The sequence below is a fragment of the Crocodylus siamensis genome, chromosome 4, assembly GCF_052110815.1.
Source record: "Crocodylus siamensis isolate JL-2025a chromosome 4, ASM5211081v1, whole genome shotgun sequence".
Lineage (NCBI taxonomy): Eukaryota > Metazoa > Chordata > Crocodylia > Crocodylidae > Crocodylus > Crocodylus siamensis.
In genome coordinates this window covers 49,422,008-49,440,092 of record NC_143398.1, presented here as the reverse complement: position 1 = coordinate 49,440,092, position 18,085 = coordinate 49,422,008, and the positions used below count along the sequence as shown (strand labels likewise).

General features: G+C 39.2%; 1 protein-coding gene across 23 annotated transcripts in view; it reads left to right on the top strand.

The window, feature by feature from the left end:
* The window catches only part of FOXP2 (forkhead box P2), a 651,774-nt gene that overhangs the window by 500,115 nt on the left and 133,574 nt on the right, over nucleotides 1–18,085 (top strand). Inside the window, exon 1 of one of the 23 annotated variants that reach the window (XM_090042269.1) lies at nucleotides 14,029–14,052. The exons of the other annotated variants lie outside the window; for them this stretch is intronic. The gene's annotated coding sequence lies outside the window, so the exon portion shown is untranslated. Of the gene's footprint in view, nucleotides 1–14,028; nucleotides 14,053–18,085 lie in introns of those variants that run through there. 23 annotated transcript variants of the gene reach the window in all.

Sequence of the window (18,085 nt, the reverse complement as noted above, 5' to 3'; positions counted from 1 at the left end):
ACTGAGGACTTGGGGTTTGACCAGGGGTGGGCAGTTATTTGAGCTGGAAGGCTGCTTAATGAGTTTTGATGAGCTGTCAAGGGCTACAGCAGTAGCTCTGCCCCCTGAGAAGTGTCCCCACCCCATGCTCACCATCTTTGGACCAGAAGTCCTGCCCCCTGATCTTTGCCACCAGAAGTCCCTCCCCTTGCCCACAGAAGTACTCCTTTGCGGAAGGGGTTGCCATCTTGGAAAAAATCCAAATCATATACTAAAAGTCAAACATCTACTATAACATTTTAACTTGATTTCAAAAAATATTTTTGTTCTGATTTTTGTGTGTTTGTGGCCAGTCCTGGAGTGAGAGCTGCATGTGGTGGCACGGAGTGGGGAAGGCAGCCAGCTCCATTGTGTGGGGCTTCCCCCCCCCCCCCCCCCGATGGCACAGGAGTCCCGGGAGCTGTACAAGAGCCCTGCTCAATAGAGGTGGGCCGGCCTAGCTCCGCTCCTTGCCACCATGTGCAGCTCCTGAAACTGGCCGAAGCATGTGCCACCGGGCAGCAATGCCTGCATGGGCCATGAACAGCCTGAGGGCCTGCTGCTTCTTCTGCTGGCAGCAGGAGCTGTGTGCCATGGGGAGTCCCCTACCCTCCTACCCTCCCTTGCACTCCTGCCCACCCGAGGTCTGTGCTCCTGCCACCCCATGCTCCCACCAGGCCCAGCCCTATGCTCCATGTGCCCACCCAGCTGCAGCTTCCCTACCTGCTGCCTGGAGTGAGCTCTGCAGCAAGGACATGAGGAAGAGCCGTTGGAGGCTGGGGAAGCTGAGCAGGTCCCCTGGTGGTTGCAGCAGTGGCCCCACCTGGAAGCTGTGTGTGCTGGCTGGGGTCAAGGCCTTTCCCGGCATGAGGGTGGGAGTGAAATGCATGGTCTGAGCTGGGTACAATTAATTTGTGGGTGCCCACAGGCCAAATGAAATTACCTGGTGGGTCATATTTTGCCCACTCCTGGGTTGGACCGTGGTTTGTCTGGAACCTCCCCTCAGACTGTAGACAAGCCTGCTAGGAGTGCGAGACTCTGGGCAACATAGCTCTATGATCATTGGGACACACAAGCCTCTCTACCACTACAAGGGCTCCATCCATTAATTATACATAATATAATGCTAGTAATACTGTAATAATGATTTCTGTTATAATACAAAACTAGGGCCCCATTGTGTTAATTGATGCATAAACACATAGCAAGAAAGAATCCCTGTCCCAAAGATTCCCGAAGAAGGTAAAGTGACAACACAGACAAAGTGTGAGAGGGGGAAAGAGGCATAGGGTGGTGAAGTAACTCTCAAAAGACACACTAAGTAACCAAGTAGGGAATAAAACTGAGGTGGTCTGAGTCCTGGTGTTTTGCTCTATGTAATTGGCCACTGGCTTCTCCTTCCCCCTCTCTCCTCCCATTGTATAAGATGATACTAAATATTTCACTTCAAATCTTTATCATAGCAAAAGCAAGTTGAAGGCAGGGCACCTTACAGACTAACCAAAAAAGATATAGCTGTCTATATCTATATTTATATCTATAGATGGAGATGGAATGGGCACAAGCTGTCATGAGCTGAAGCTCACTTCATCAACTTCAAGACTAAGTCAGTGAAAGTGAAAAAAAAATTATGACTTTATAGTCTTAGTTTATTTTTTAGCATAGATGTGTCTCTGTTTTAAAAAATAATATTACAGTTGATATCCTGAGGAGGTGGGCACGTCACAGTTTATTATTGTGTGATTTCCCTGAATTTTACTTCATAAAATGGAACAGATTCCTAACCAGTCTGTCCAAATTAGCGGCCCATGACAGATGTGTTTGCAAAGCCTACTACCTGGAGATATGGTTTATAATGAACAAAGGGTGAAGATGAAGTTGACTAGATGAGTGGACACTGGATACACAACTTGTACACATATGCCAGATATTATTCACCTTTCAAAAGGTAACTTTAGAGGAGTGGGGTGATATGTTTATGTCATGCCCCAGCCCATTTTTACCCCAGTCTAAAGTAAAATTATTCAGATCTTTCAAGCTGGTATCTATTAATATAATTAATTCAATAAATAAAAGACAGCCTAGGTATAAAGGCTCATTTTAAGATAACATGTTTTACATACCATATAGTCCAAGTATCATTTTATATACAATCCCAACAGCAAAGTAAAGAGTCTAAATAATTGACTATGTGGAAAAAAAAAGATAAGATCTAATGTGATGGAAAAGCTTAAGTAAATCTGAAGTGAAGGATACTAAGGATATGCTGTTTTCTTGCATTTTTATTCTTTTGTCACCTATTTACCAGATCCAATTTTAGAATTAGTGATTGAAATTTGAGGGCCTTAGCATCACCAAAATCACAAAGTAAATTCTTTATAGTTTTCTTGGGTATTCAGATCTTCAGTAGAAATGAAACAATTGACTGAGTTAATGGTTAGGAAAATGTAGACCCTCATCTGTTCAACACAGCATATGACTAAAACAACAAGGTATGCATGGTCCAGAAATATTTATTGATAGTGGCTCCTCTACAAACAAGATAATTTTGCAAGCACCAATTGCAGCTCAATATTGGCACTGAACACTAGTGTGTGAAGGGTATGATTTTTTTATATAAAAAAAGAAAGGTCATTTCTTACATTATTATTTATGACCAATGGTTTTTCTACTAAGGGAATTTTAGGAAAATCTTTCTTCCAAAATGGCTGCTACTGCCATTGTTCTTCATGGGACTGACTATTCACCTCTTGTCTTCTGCCATTAAAGGGCTACTACCTCCCTTGGCTTTTCTTTCTTAATGGCTCTGTCTTGAATGAGAGCAAAAAGGCAGATCTGTTCTCAGTACCATTGAATTGGTGGTAATGGTTAAAAAAAATGATTTCTTTTAATTTAAAGTACAGGAAATGCTCAGGAAAACTGTATTGAGAGAAAGATACAGTTGAGAGTGCTGTCCTCAATTTAGGGAATAAGATATTACATAAGTGCTGTAATTATCTCCAAAGCCAAGCATAAGCCCAGGAAATTAAGAATTAAGGTTAAATTTAGAAGAAATCCAAACAAGTTAATATATGGAAATTTGCAAATAATTTCTATCCCTAAATCACACCGTAGGGCAGAAGAGGAGGAAAAAAATCAGAAGTGTCATTAAAACACACTAATCTGACACCACAAACACTAATATATTTTAATCATAATCACATTTCTACTGCATGGTGTCGCTACAGAAAATCTGAAAGAAGAGCATGTCAGAACTAGAGTTCTTTCAACATTGGCACAGAGTTGCTATAAAAAAACCCAACCTAAGTATTTTCAAGTAACCACATGATATTACTTGAGAGAGCAGAGTTTTGCTATGCTTAGACTAGGAAAGAATCACTGGGGTGCAGGTACTACTTTGCTTATTTAGGGTAAAGCCTGATTTTCTAAAAGTAGCTACATGGCAATGCTCAGATCTACCATATCACATTAGCAAATGCTGCTAGTTTAAACTATTTCAGTGCATTTACTAGATTCTTATCGTAACCCAGCAGTACTGACAGAGCACAAAAGATTATGTATACCTTTTGCTTATTGACATTGCTGTCAATACCACTGTTGAGTTGTGTGCAACAAATCTTACATATTTAAGAACTGGAAGGCTTAGCAGCTGCAAAATAACTACCAAACCCTCTGCCCACACAAAAGTGGTTTAGAAATAACAGGTTTTTAACAGAAAAATTAGGCAAGTTAGTAAGAACTTATATATTTGCAGCCAAAGAGTATACCAAGTAACTGAAAAATACAAATATTTTATCAATTTAATATAATGCATAACAAATCAATTCAAGCCACACGTTACAAACCCTAAATTATACCCAGATGCCAGCTTATGTAAGTGTCAAAACAGATTCTTAACAAAAACAATCCAATAAGAGTTTTGCTATTAGGAAGAGGAAGTGTGTTTGTGAAAGCAGCAATCCACATACGTGGAGGGATACAAGTTAATCCAGCTTCTTCCTCACTGAGTGCATCTACATGTGCAACTAGCCCCAGGCTCTGGGTGGTTGTGTTGGGCAGTGGAGGGCCTGGCTGGAGCAAAAGTGTGATAAAGTGCAGGGCTAGGTGGCAGGCAGCCCCCACACTTTAGCACCCTTCTGCCCCAGCTAGCCCCTAATCACTGTCTACACGTGTTTCAGCAGAGTAAATTACTCTGGGTCCTCATCAGTACTATCCTATGGCAAAGTTAATTAATTTACTATGCCCTAATACCAGTGCACATGTAGGCTATGACGCTTCACTGCGGAGCCAGTTAGTAAGCTCCACAGTAAACCGCACATGCAGATGCACCCATTATGTCCTTCTTAGGAGCTTTGGAGCTGGCTGTTCATTGAAGGGGTTGGGTTTCAGTTTGGTTTTTGAAGGGATGATTCAGCTAACAGCTTTAATATTAGTTCCAGAGCTCTAGGGTTTGTTGTGATCAGGTCTTTCCCCTACCACTGCACATAGTATGTTCTCATCAGGGTATTCAGTTTCCTTCTGGCAGCATCTTGGTGTATAAGAATGCCTATCTTATTTGTGAAGTCCTAGGCACCTCAGCTGCAGAAGCCATCATGTAAATAAGATTGAAGTTTTCAGAAAGTCAGCAGAAACACCATCAAGAGCTCAGGTCCCTTCTTTCAAGAGGAAGGCCTTGTGTAAAAGAAAGATCTGAGGATCTCCCTCCTTTTAAGTCATTAGCCACATTTATGGTCCCTTGGGTCAGAAATCCTATTCAATTATCTGTGTTTTGTGGCACAAATCACTTATATTCTTGTTTCAGTTAGTCTATACCACTGGTGGTTGCACAGTTGTGAGATGCAAGGGTCTCAGGCCCGGTACTCTGCTTAGTTTAGAGGCTTGGACTGGTAGGCCACACTCAATCCTGAAACTGTATCACTGGATTATTTCCTGGGTCCATAACTATCCATGGGCCCTAGCACTCTGGATCTTTCCCTACCTCCTGCAGTGCCTGCCTCACCGCTGTGTTAGTTTCAATGTATACCAAGCCCAGAAGATTTCTGCCTACAGTGGGATCTCTCCAAACAAGTTTGTATACCTGAGGAACTCCAAACCTTTTATCTTCCCAGCTCACACTGATAATCCCTTTTTGGCTGTCAGTCTTTATAAGCCCCACAGTGAGTAGAGCTGGAAGTGGTCAGCTTACAGACCCTTAACAGGATATTATCATTTACTACACACTACATTTCTCTTCACAGCCTAATTAAAACATTTTGCTTTTCTGACAAGGGCACATTCAAATAATCCTTATAATTTGATCTGTCCAGGTACGGCATCTGAAGAAGAAATAGAACAAGACAACACTTGAGAACCTTCAGAATTTACCCTTTCTTCTTCATGCCTTAATTGTAGTTAGGCTCCTTTATTGTCATTTGTTTCAGGATCTGTGGGGCTGTTTAGCTAACTTATGAGACAAAGGTATCAAGAACAGATCTTTTTATGTTGTATATGCTCCATATACAATACAATAAAGAAGTATAGTGCACTCCCACTTTCATGATTGTTTTCCTGAGTTTGCAGCTGCTGAGAAATCATAAGAGTGAAAAGAGTTCTTGACCCATTATCCTACAAAAAGATGATAAAAAAGTAGCTTAGCTTAGGAGGAAGGCATAGTTGGGGAATATTGCTTCACTCTTAAATGTAAACTAACCCAGAAATTCTTGTGCTTTTCCTGACTATTATTCCAAAGGAACCAAGATGACTATTTAATCTCTGGATCACTCACACTTATTATTTAAATCAAATGTTATATTTCAAGTTTCAGTAACAAATATCAGTAATCCTGTCAGCATTAGTCATCATTTGCACACATGCACCTGCCCCATTTTTTAGAGTCCTCCTCATAGTATTGTGAAAAATATGGAAAGAATCAAAACCTTGGTATCGTTGTTCTTGAAGTTTCTCAAATTGTTATTAGGGGTTGGGGAGCGATATGTAAGACCCAATAGTAAGTGCTTTCAGAAAGTTTGCATTGCTGAGAATGCTTGCATCCCAACTGTGTATCTCTGAACAGGCTGTCTTGCAGACAAATAAGTATGTTCCTTGAGTCTTGATACCTGGAGCCACATGGTGGCATCAGATTCTAAACATTTACTTAAAAAATGTTAATGCTTTCATGATTTGATGAAAAATATGAAAAGATGGCATGATGTTTCCCTGACAGAGGCAGAAAATAGCAACCACCACTGGATAACACTGTTGCAATATACAAACATTTAATTTCTACTGGGAGAATCACTTTTCTCCTCTGCATGTTTAGCTCCTGCCCCTTCAACTTCCTCTTGCAACCTGTACCACCCAGCTAACCTGAACAGTGCAGGGTGAGAGCGGCTGCTGTACATGGTGGCAAGGCCCAACTTTCTGCTATACCAAAGTGCCCCCACCTCACTCCGACTGCTCTGGGTCAATCCTAAGCAGAGTTGCCATGCCCCTTTTTTACTCCTGCTCTAGTACAGGCCTAACACAGCTGTATTGGGGTAAGGCATGCCCCTGCAGACTGTCATGCCCCTGCAGCAAGGCTCCTGGAGCCTTGCAGCAGCTCAGCACCCTCACCCCCCATCCCCTCGTGCACTTTCCTGGGCCAGCCCAAGGGAGTGCAAGGAATGGGACTGTTTTCTTGCAGGGAAGAATTGGGAGGATTCCGGCCATGAGAGAATGGCCCCCTGCTGACAGTTGACTGTTGAGATGTGGGGGCATTCTCCTGGAGCTGGAACCTTTCCAGTACTGTCTGTAGCAGCTTCTGCCACTTAAGAGGTTGTCTTTTTCCCAGGCAGGGGACAGGGCAAGCTGTTAAGAACTGGATTCCACTAAGGGCAGGGTGGCTAAGGGAGCATCTCCCTGGCTGGAGAGATTGCTTGTGTTGCTCTCCAGTCTTGGGGCCGGAGGCATGTCTGTATAGTCCACGTCCTGGGCTATTTTTCTACTGGAAAAAATTTCTCCCAGTAGAAATTAGCATTTGTCCACAGCCTGTCATGTCATCATCCACAGGTTTGCTGCCCTCTCTCACAATGATGCAGAGTGCAAAGTTGTGGAAATAATCATAGTTTGGGTTAATTGTTTTAAAGAGGTTTTCCCATTTGCTTTCTTTAAGTTTATTTTGAACTAGAGAACTTCTTCCTTTAACTGTTTTATATATTTCTGTATCTTGTGTTGTATTAAGATGCAGGTTCATTCTAAATGCATTTTTAGTTGTGTATAGCTTTTTGTAAGAATTACCCTATAGGCTGGATATTTTTTACACTAGTTTTGAAGCCAGAGGCACTTTTTCACAAAGTCTGTTAGTTTTTAAAATAACTCACTGTGCTCCTTGGTGGTTTTATTTTGGTTTTGCTTTGGGCATTTTTAAAGGGTACTTTCAATATGTTTTATGAAGTTTGGTAGTTAGTCAGTTGTTTAGGTGATTGGTTTATCTGGGATTTCTGTTTTGTTTCATTTAATGTTCTTGTTATTTTGCCATGTGACTAATCTGGTAGCATTATTTATATTTTAATTTGTATCTAAGGTTTTTTTTCCCTTACATTTTTAAACCAAACTGTAACCAAACTACGTTACTTAAAGTGATCTTAATGCCATATAAATATATCACTTCACTTGTTTTTGGTTGACAGAAATACAGAGTACCATAGATTCTTATGTAAAAAATATTTAAAGAAAGGTAATTTGCATGTTCAACCTTATTTTTTTCATTATTTACTTGCCTCTTTTTTTTCTACACTAGTACTTAGGAGTATCACGCAAAGATCCTAGCTTTATGTGCTTTGCATATTACAATCCAGATCGGGGCATTTTTTTATCTAGATTTCTTTGAATACAGTCATATATATCTCTTTCTTCACTAGTGGGTTCTTCTTGTGAGCGAGAAATACATGTTGGTCCTTAACACACAGCTCCAAAGCAAAAGATCCAATTTTTCAGCTTTCTTTTACCTGACACCAATTATTACAAGTGTCTGGCTTGTACATAAGTACAACAAACCACTTAAGGATATACATGCTTTCTCCTTGCACCTCAGCACAGCAGAGCTTGATAATTGTTTGGTTGTGTTCCTGAAATAAGCTCCAGGTTTCATAAGGTTCTTTATAACCATGTATAGTAGAAGTTCATTCAGTGTCACATCAGTTAGTCTATGGAATATGTGTAAGGCATGTGGGGTTTTTTTTCTCTTAAGTCGTCAAATATTTTGTGAGCTGCAAGGTATAGGAAGTACTTTCCTGGCACAGAAGCCAGCCAAAGACTGACTAGTATAAAATCCTGGGGAATTGTCACTGTAAATACCACAATGTTATTATCAGAACAAATAATTTACTGGAGTCATGATTTGTATCTTCTATGTGTATGTTGCCTACGGCAAGTGAGGTGACATCTTATCATAGTGGAAAAATGCCAATACATTTTCTTATAATTATCAGTAATAACATATTATTTCTGTTGTGAGCCAAATGACTGAGCCAATAATGTTTCTCCTACTACAAGTCAAGTGAAAAAAGTTCTCTCTGTTTCCTATTATCTACAGATTCTTTAAGCACACCTTGATCTAGGCATACATTTTAGCACATTGTCTTTCTCATCCATGACTGTTGTAGGCTAGATCCAGATAGATTATTTTATGCATGAGGATTAAGCTCTTCTACTACTAATTGTTGCACAGACATTGCTCACTGGTACTACTTAGGTAGCTGTCTTCCCCTTTATTATTGAACATTCTTAAATTTGTTCATTTTTAGACAACTTCAGGCCTATCCTATATATAGTCCTACACTGAAAGCATTCAAACAATTAGAAAAAACAAATGCACCTCTACCTTCCTTTATACTCTTCCATTTTTACGCTTCTCTTGAGTGATAGATCTTTTGGACTATGAACATCTCCACGGGAATTCAGTCCCTTGTTCATTTACTAGGCAGTCCAAGCATGGTTATCAAATAAATGAAATCTCATAGAGCAGGGGTTCTCAACCTCCAGCCTTTGAACCAGGGAGCCAATGGATCTTGGCTGTGCTGCTCCCTATGGGTTGGGAAATTTGGCAGCAGGGACGCAGTAGCTACCCTTCTCTGCTGCCAAATTCCCATACCTGGTCTGCCAGCACAGCTAGATCTGGGCCAGGCCACATTCTCTTTTCTGCGTGCTGGTGGGTTGGGGTTGGGGTTGGGGCTGGGCCACACTCCCTTTCCCTGTACCCGGCTGAATGGGGCAAGTCCATGCCCTCTTTTCTCACGCAGCAAAGTTAGGGATGGGACATGCCCCTTCCCCCCCCATGGAACTGAATCAACACCAGGCCATGCCCCATCTCCCTGTGGGCCTGGATTTGGACCAGACCACACCCTCTTCTCCTTTCATGGCTCAATAGGGACCAGGCCACACTTACCCCAGCAGGGCTGGATTGGGGGGTCAGTGCCCCCCTGTGGGGCTGGATCTGGGATGGGCCATGCCCCTTGTGGGGCTGGATCAGGCTGGGCTGACATCAGCCTCCCCTGCATAGTAGGATGGCGTCCCACTACACCAACCCCTGGCCTTTGGACTGGCTGGACATTGCCCATCTGGCCCACCAGTGAAAAAGTTTGAGCACCACTGTAACAGGGCATAATTTGTTTGGTGACAACCATTGTAATAGAATGCAAATTTTGTACCTTGTATTTCAGTGGAAAACTCTAGAACCACAGCAATGTCTACTGCTGAATCCTTATACTCCATCTAAACCACATTCATTGAACCCCATCTTCTGTTTTTAATATAAATATCAATTTTTCAATCATAGAAAAGATTCTGGAGAGCAAACCAGTCAGCCTCTGTGCTTTGCTGTCCTTTCTCATGTATGCTAGAAGCTTTTTGGAAGAAGTAGCCTGCTATTCTAGTAATTGAACTCTCTGCTTACCCAAGTGCTTGTGTCCATCCAGTTGAAAAATCTATAATAATTGCCACTAGGCTTTACCATGACCACAGTATCATTCATGTTTAATATTGTCAACTGCAGCTATTTCTTTGAGATGCACTTCTTCTTTCATCTCTTTTAATGTGCATGAGGTTATCATAATAGAATTGGACCTCCAAAATGCACAGAAAGGATATTGTCTTTAACACCATAGGTTACATTGGATCAATGGGCAGTAGTAATTCTGTTGGTGTGTATCATATTTTTTATCCAGTCAACTGAATTTGGAGTGTTAACACACAATTTTCTTTTTTTCTCTTTTCATTACTGCTGTACACAGAGTTGCCCAAAAGTTGGAAAGTAACTATATCTGAGATGGGGTGGAGCCTGCAGTCAGTGATAATTATTTAGTTTCAGTGTTTGGCTAAACAGCATGTGAATATCAGTCTGCAGTCTATTATTATGATATATGTTAGCTCTTTATGTTTTTAATGTACTTCACAGGAGGCACATCTAGCCTAATAAGCTGTAAAAGTGTGGGGTTTTATGTGTTGTTTCTCCAGCCATGAAAATTAAATGATCACTGTCACAGGAAACTAAGCAAAACAAAAAACATTTAAAATGCACTTTAGCCTCCTTATGTTATCTGTGATGAATGTAAACTATCCAAACAGAAAACATGGCTTCATTTTAAATTTGAAAATAAATAAATGAAATAAAAAAAATGTAGGGAAGGGGTTAGAGTACATGCATTGCTCTGTGGCACGTTCAGATTATGTGATGTGATTTGTCCTGCAGCTGCTTCAAATTAAGAACAGGTGTAGAAGGCAGATTATGCAAATACTCATATTAATGTAATTGTCAAATTGGTGTGTTTATCATTGTGCTTTTAAGGAGTAGACTGTACTCTTATTTTAAATGTAAATTAGCTTTATTCTTGAGAGCTGCTATTGGATAATGAGCTTATAAATGAAAAATGGTGAAACATTTCTGAAATTTTGACATTTTCTTTTCTAACAATTTATTTTATGTATACTGTGAAAAATATTAAACTCTGCTTTATCTTTGGACAAATATAGCAGCAGTATGGTTTTAAAATGTAGCTCATGGACTGTTGAACTCATATTTCCTTTATTTTTCATCTGAGTTCATGAAGCCATTAATAAGACAGCTTTTGATCTCCTTCAGCCTTTTACCCCTTATTTCACAACCCTTGTGGACCTTGTACCTCTGTTTCTTTAAATCCTGAAGAAATACACTTTAGTGAGGAAGATTTTGTTTTGTTTTGTTTTTGTTAAAGATCACTAGGTTACTTTATAAAACATATGGTAGGAGTCAATTATACATGAGAATATATTTTTAAAATGTTATAAAATTGATCCACATAGTACAGTTTATTTCTTTTAAAATTGCTTACCATGTGTTGCTTATATTGTGAACTATGTGGCCTGTACTGCTGAAATGTATAGATGGCTCTGAACTTTGTGCTTGAGACAGCATGTTAATTTCTTTTAAATCACAAAGATCAAATATCATTGGGTAAAAGGAGTAAAATAATGAAGGTTAATATTTAAAACCGATTCTCTTTACTTAGAAAATTAATGTATTGAAATAAACCTTCTTGAAAAAAGTTACATGCCATCAAAGTTTGTGCCTATTGGGATTTTATATCATAATGTTCATATCTTTTCCAGTTTAAACCTCCTGCCACTACACTTAATCATTAATATTTTTGAAGTCTGTTGTAAAAAAATACCATTTGTTGTTATTATTTATTCGTTTATTATGTAGTAAAGTGAGTATATTTCATTGAGTATGTCATCCTTACTTTAAAGACCCGTGCAATATGCATGGTGCTATAAAGCAAGTGAGCTATGCCAAACAATCAAGAAAATCTCTGCTCTGCAAGGAACAGAATGTAAATGTACATGATGAACAAAATAAAAACACAGATTAACAAAATCTTTCTATATGGTCTGATCTTAGAACAGATGGGTATTTTGAAAGAACAAGGGAATGATCTATTTTACTTTTTCTTCCCTTAAGTCCTCTTCACTTCCCAAAGAAAGGAGTGTGCTCATTGGATATACTATAACACTGAGAGGCAGCACATTCATTCCTATTCTTCATTCTCAGAACTGCATTTTCTTCTGTGTGCAGCATGTAACTAGTAGAGAATAACCTAAAAGTTTGAAGAACAGATTTAAGACAGTATTGGTATATGAGAGTCCTTTTCTCTAAATTATCTAACAGGAAAGGCTATAATACATGCAAATATATTTGTAAACTGTACTCTTTTACCAAAATGGTTTGGTAATGCATCACATTTTCTTCAACTGATTATATAGATAACAGTTTTAACTCTCTTGCTGTCTAAAATATCCCTTCCACCACTGAGAAATATATGTTTTGTTGTTTTTTTAATATTTGTGTATAATGGAATATCCTATTTTATGGCAAGCCGAAGAAGATAAATCTTTTCTGTAATCTACTCTTAGTACAACTATCTGATGATTATTCACTGCAGTTGTCACTCTATAATGCAAACAACATCCATCAGATAAAAAGACAGTCTTTCTATCAATCATTTTCAATTATAGGAATTTTTTCTATAAGGTGTTATTACAGGTTCAATTACTTGCATTCAAAATAAGGTTTGGAGGTGAGGGTTGGCTTTTTTGTTTTGTTCTGTTTTTCTATCAGTATAACTTTTTACCTTGCTATTCGGTTGTCATTGGAAATACTTGTATTTTGATATATTTCATAGTTATGCAATAAGTACACAGTATTATCGTTCAGCTGCTAGTTATTCTCTCTATGCCAGAAATAGTTTGGGACAGCAAGTGAATTTCAACACAGGAGGTGAAGTAAGTCTTCATGTTCTCAGCTAATAAGACAACACAACTACATCATCTTTAATGGAGCCAGACTGATTTACATCAACTAAGAATCTGGTTCAAGAGCTGGTAATCTTGTTAACTTTCTCACAGACCTTTAAGGGAGGATAGTTATTGTGAAGTACAATACAAATGATGAAATCCATGTTTTAAGGGATTCTTTATATATATAGGATACCAGAAATTATCTGTTAAAGATGTTCCAGAAATCAAATGCATCCATGTAAAAATGTATCCTTGTGAGACTATGTATCCTTGTGAGACTTTTGAATACCTCCCTTCCCCCTGACCCCTTGCAAAAAAGTGTAAGGGAAATAAGGTCACAGTTGACTTTTATTTCATATTATTAACTCCATCAATAATATGCTGGTCATTTGATACATACAATGTGGAAATCTCCTAGTGGGAAGCATTTACAGTAAGAAGGAGAAAATGTTAAAAGATTTTATTTCATTGTGGGAAGGGATTCTTTTTTCCATGAATATTCTACATTTCCTAAAATTTGGGGAAAATTCAGGCTCTAAATATATTAATGGTAGCATATGACTCATAGATACTTAATCATAGTAGCATTTGTGGCTGGACTGCTCCTTGGAATTTTATAGCACTGAGCTTTTCTTTTTATTCTTTTCACTGAGGTATGGATGGAAGAGTAAAGGAGAGGAAACCACTCTTGCAGCCCAGAACCCTGTCTTTTCCCAGGGCTTTAAGTAAAAAGAATCTTTGCTTGAGTTAGCCTTCAATGCAATTAATGCGACTGAATAAACTCTGGCACAATTTGAGTTGGAGTAAACTAATCCCAGTGTCACTGTCTACACATGCATTTAATCACAGTCATTTGCTTCACCGTCAGATAATACCTGTATATGACAGGACTGTCTGATGGCACTGTAAATTAGTATTCACTGGCCCAGTTGCCATGCATGTATAGATAGTGTTGCATGTATAGTCTACTGCACAGTAAAGCATACATGTAGGTGCACCCAATGATAAGCAAAATGCCACTGTCACTAACTCATAGGAAGAGGCTGCTGAAGAGAAGGGCTTCGTGTAGTGTGATACTACAACTCAAACACATATCAACAGTCCTGAATGAATATTCTCTGTAGTGCTAAATTTCAAGAGCCATATGAGTCGTTTCCATGTTCCAGCAGAGATCCGTGGTGGATGTGATATCACCAACAGAGTGCATGCTGAGATGACATGCTGCCCTTACCTTTGCTGAAAAAAGTAAGTTTCAATCTATAGAGCCAAATTCTCTGCTGGTGTAACTTCATTAAAATCAAAAGAGTTAGCTGAAAATATGATCCTTATAATCACAGGTTCTAACCATGGCTTGCTTTCAAATCATCCCTTCTTACAACCTAATTGTCAGCACTTTCTTTTTGTTAAATTTCTTCATTAAACCAGAGCATAAGGTCAAAGGTTTTTGCTTGATAGGACATTTTATACTGATTTGACCTCCTTTTTGCTTTTATTCAGTCCAACTGAGTCTAAGAACATGGCAAAATACCTTAGGAGCTCCACCCTTTGCTTTATTAGGGCGTCACTTTGTTGTCTTCTTAGGGCCTTGTTACACCTTAGACGGTGAGCTGCACAAATCTTGATCAGTATTAGTACTAGGTTGGAACCTGAAGCAGTCATACCCTTAGTCTAGAAACCTTCTCTGACTGTCCCCTACCTGCACAGCTGTGACTTGCCACTAGAGACCTGGTAAGCATGAACAGGATTAGGAGCTGTAGCTGTCAGTTGCCACTAGAGAGCTGGTGAGCCAGGGCAGGCTTCTATCCCTGCTTTATGGGTGGGAGTAAGAGGTCCTGAGATATTGGAGGACTTCAACTTGGGTGGTGTATCTGAGGGGAGTGGCCACATTTTAATGGAAGAGGAGCTGGGCAGTGTGGATTACAGATGATCCTGCCCTGGTGTGGCATAATTTTGCACTGCATAACAACGGGTTAAAAGTACTTTAAGGTATTAATGTGTGGACAATTCAAGAGTTATGAGCTCCAGGAGGTGCCCAAAAGTACAGTATAACTTACTGTAGTAAGGCTTTTAGTAGGTTAACTAGGGACAGGCACCCAGGCTACAGTCCTGGGTGCTGATTTAGAGGGGTGTGTAGCAGCCTGTGTGCCTTGAGGTCCTCCATTATCCCTGCCCTTGGGTGTCTCTGCCAGGGCACCAAAATTCCCAATTACATGTCTCTTCTGTTACCTTCTGATAGAGGTATTTGTATCACTGTCTTTTTGAGTAAAAAAGAAAAAGAAAGTTGCCTCTAGCAAAGGTCATGCCACTGTCACCTTAGACATCAGCCAACAAAAATACTGTTGTGTAGCAAAAAGATTGCTGTTTGCCTTCTTTGTCCTCAATGGTAAATCAAGAGAACTGAAATTGTTATGACAAATTGATGTGCAGGGCAACTTCGCCCATAGTTCACAGGCTAAATTGTCCTGTTTATTGCATTACTTCATAAGAAACTTGTGACAGTAGAAAATTTTAGGTACTTGCGTAGGCAACTGGTAGGGGGTGCACAGGGGTTCATGTGCCCCGCCCCCAATGGCCAACACTGATGCTGTCGGTAGGGCTGGTGCCCCCTCCCCTGACAGGGCCGCCACCATCGGTGACTTCTGTAGGTGCCCCCCCAGATTCAGGCGGCACCAGTCACTCATGGTTACCTGAGAATTGGAAATGTGCATCGGATTCCAAATTTCTTTCTTTATACAGATGTCCTTTGAAGATATATTGTGCACTGGTTATTGTTTGTTTGTCATTATTTTTTCCATGCATTTCCAGTCATTTTTCAGTATGTTTTCTTTTCTGTTGCTCAGTGTACAATACTGCAATTTTTTTCTTTTGGGTGGGGGTGGGGGAAAGGAGTGGAAAGCTTAGAATCAAGTGCCTTGTAATAACACCAGATTTTTTAAGTTTATTTTCCAAATAGTTGAGTATCCAGAAAACTATTTTAGATCAGTGAGAACTGCAGGTCCTTGACACCTCTGAGATTCAAGCCCTTCAGTGTTTCTGAAAATGTGGAGCTTTAAGCTAGCATAAACCAAAAAACTCTCATTTTACCGTGCAGATTTTACTAGTACTAGTGCTCATGTGTTTGTTCCTTAGTTTTCTTTAGATGAGCATCTGTTTGAGTTTTGTCATTTCATTATCAGTAAAGTAATATCTATTTTTAAGAGGCTTCTGGGTACCTTGCTAAATCATCCTAAAATTGTGTGGCTTGTTTTGATTTTAACCAAAGTTACAGCTGCAGAGCTGTAAAGCAGTCAGTTTCCCTTATTATGACTAGTTCTACAACTTGTACTGTTTTAAATTGCCTGCAATTAGCATATTTCAACCTTATTTTTAGGTTTAAATTGCAGTGTGAGAGTGTACTCTCCTCTTAGCTAATTAGTGCTATCAAGGAACAGTAGGTTACCTCATTAGTACCATGTGCATTTAATTAAAGAAGAGAAAATTGGAGTTAACCTCATAGTTAATATTTTCACAGAGTGCTACAATGCCAACACCTTCAATTGGAGTCACACCCCTGTGTATCTAATTATGCACTGGTGCCAAATAAGGTTAGCAAGGGTACCATCATGCTGTTGACAAAATAGTTTAGAAAACCTGTTTGCTTCTTTCTGATATGAAATTGTAGTTTGAACAATTTATCTAAGTCTGTATCTGTCAGGAGCACTAGATATTTTTGTCTCCATTCCATCTCCCCAACTACCCTCACCCCTTTGTTTTCACACCCACACCTAGTAATGGAGCACACAAAGGAGCTGAAACATTCTCAGACACTTCATTGCAAATCATCAGTTTTGTGGTCCTTATTGTCTTACAAATACTGTAGATACAGCTATTCTTTAGGTAAGGCCACCAATATTGTACAGATCAATAAATCTATAAAGTGTAATTCCAGATAATTGTTTAAAAGTAAATCGTGTTTAAATATTTCAAATGAGTACTAGTATCTTCTGTCTCTCCAGGGTGCTCAGGTTTATTTTAATGTCTGCCTTATTCATCAGAATCTTTTTTTTCCCCATCATAAATATAGAACATATGTTGATTAGTACTTGATATATACTCTCAGGGGGCATGATCATGTATGGAGATGGGTACCTGGAATTTCCATGCGTTTCAGTAGAAGGTAAGGGTGCTCAGCTCCCTTGATCTATTTACTGTAATTTTTTTTCATCTTCAGACAAAACAGTCTTGAAAAGAATAGTGTGACTTAAAAATGTGGTTCTTTGAGTTATTAATTGATCATTTATGTTGCTAAAGATACCTCTTGTTCCACTTAATACAGAGACTCTATCTCTGATTATATAAAATGACCTTGAGGTTTGTTTGTATTTGGATTTTATACTAAAGAGGCAACATGGTGGCCTGGAAGCCTCTAGACCTATTCTTCCTGTATGGCATTCTGGCAATGATCCAAGAAGCACTTAAAAATTATTTAACTTTTAAGCACGTGGGTAATCCTGTCTATGTCAGTTTCAATTGTACTTAAGCCTGTGCTTAAATACTTTGCCAAATGGAAATGGGATTACTAATGTTTTTAAGTTTAGCTCTGCTGAATCAGGACTAGTATGCTCAGCACCTTCCAGGATCAAGTACTTTATGGGTGAGAGTGCAGATAGGATTTATTTTGTGCTGATGACTTCCCATATAGGTTTGGACAGGTCATCTAACACTCCTCTGAGCCGGTGTTCCCATCTATACAACGGGGATGTTAATAATACCTTCCTGAGAGGGATTTTGAGGATTATTAATCATACTTGAGAAATATAAGGAACTATATAAACAATAAAATTATTCTGAATAAAATAGATTTAGTGGTTAGCTCTGTGGGATAGCAACTGAATGCCAACTAACAGGTTGTTTACAGATACTTTGTGTTCAGTAAAACGTTTCAAGAGAATGATAAGATCAAGCAATATGATGGAACACTGAAGTGAGTAAAATTACTTTGGGATAAAATTGGCATGAGAGTAATCAGCCTGAAGGCTAGGGCTAGAAATTACACATAAACCAATGTAAGTGACTGGAAACCAGTTTAAATCCATAACACAACAGAAGTTCAGTGCATGTAAACCACTTTCAAAATGGCTAAAACTAGTTTAAGGTAAACCTGAATGGATGTAGTACCAGGCTTAACTGATTTAGGTTAAAATGGTTTATTGAACTTGTGTCCCAGATCCTCTCTAGATTCAAGTTAACTCACAGTCCCCCAGCATCCCAGGAAGCTTTGCACCTCCCCCGCAAACCC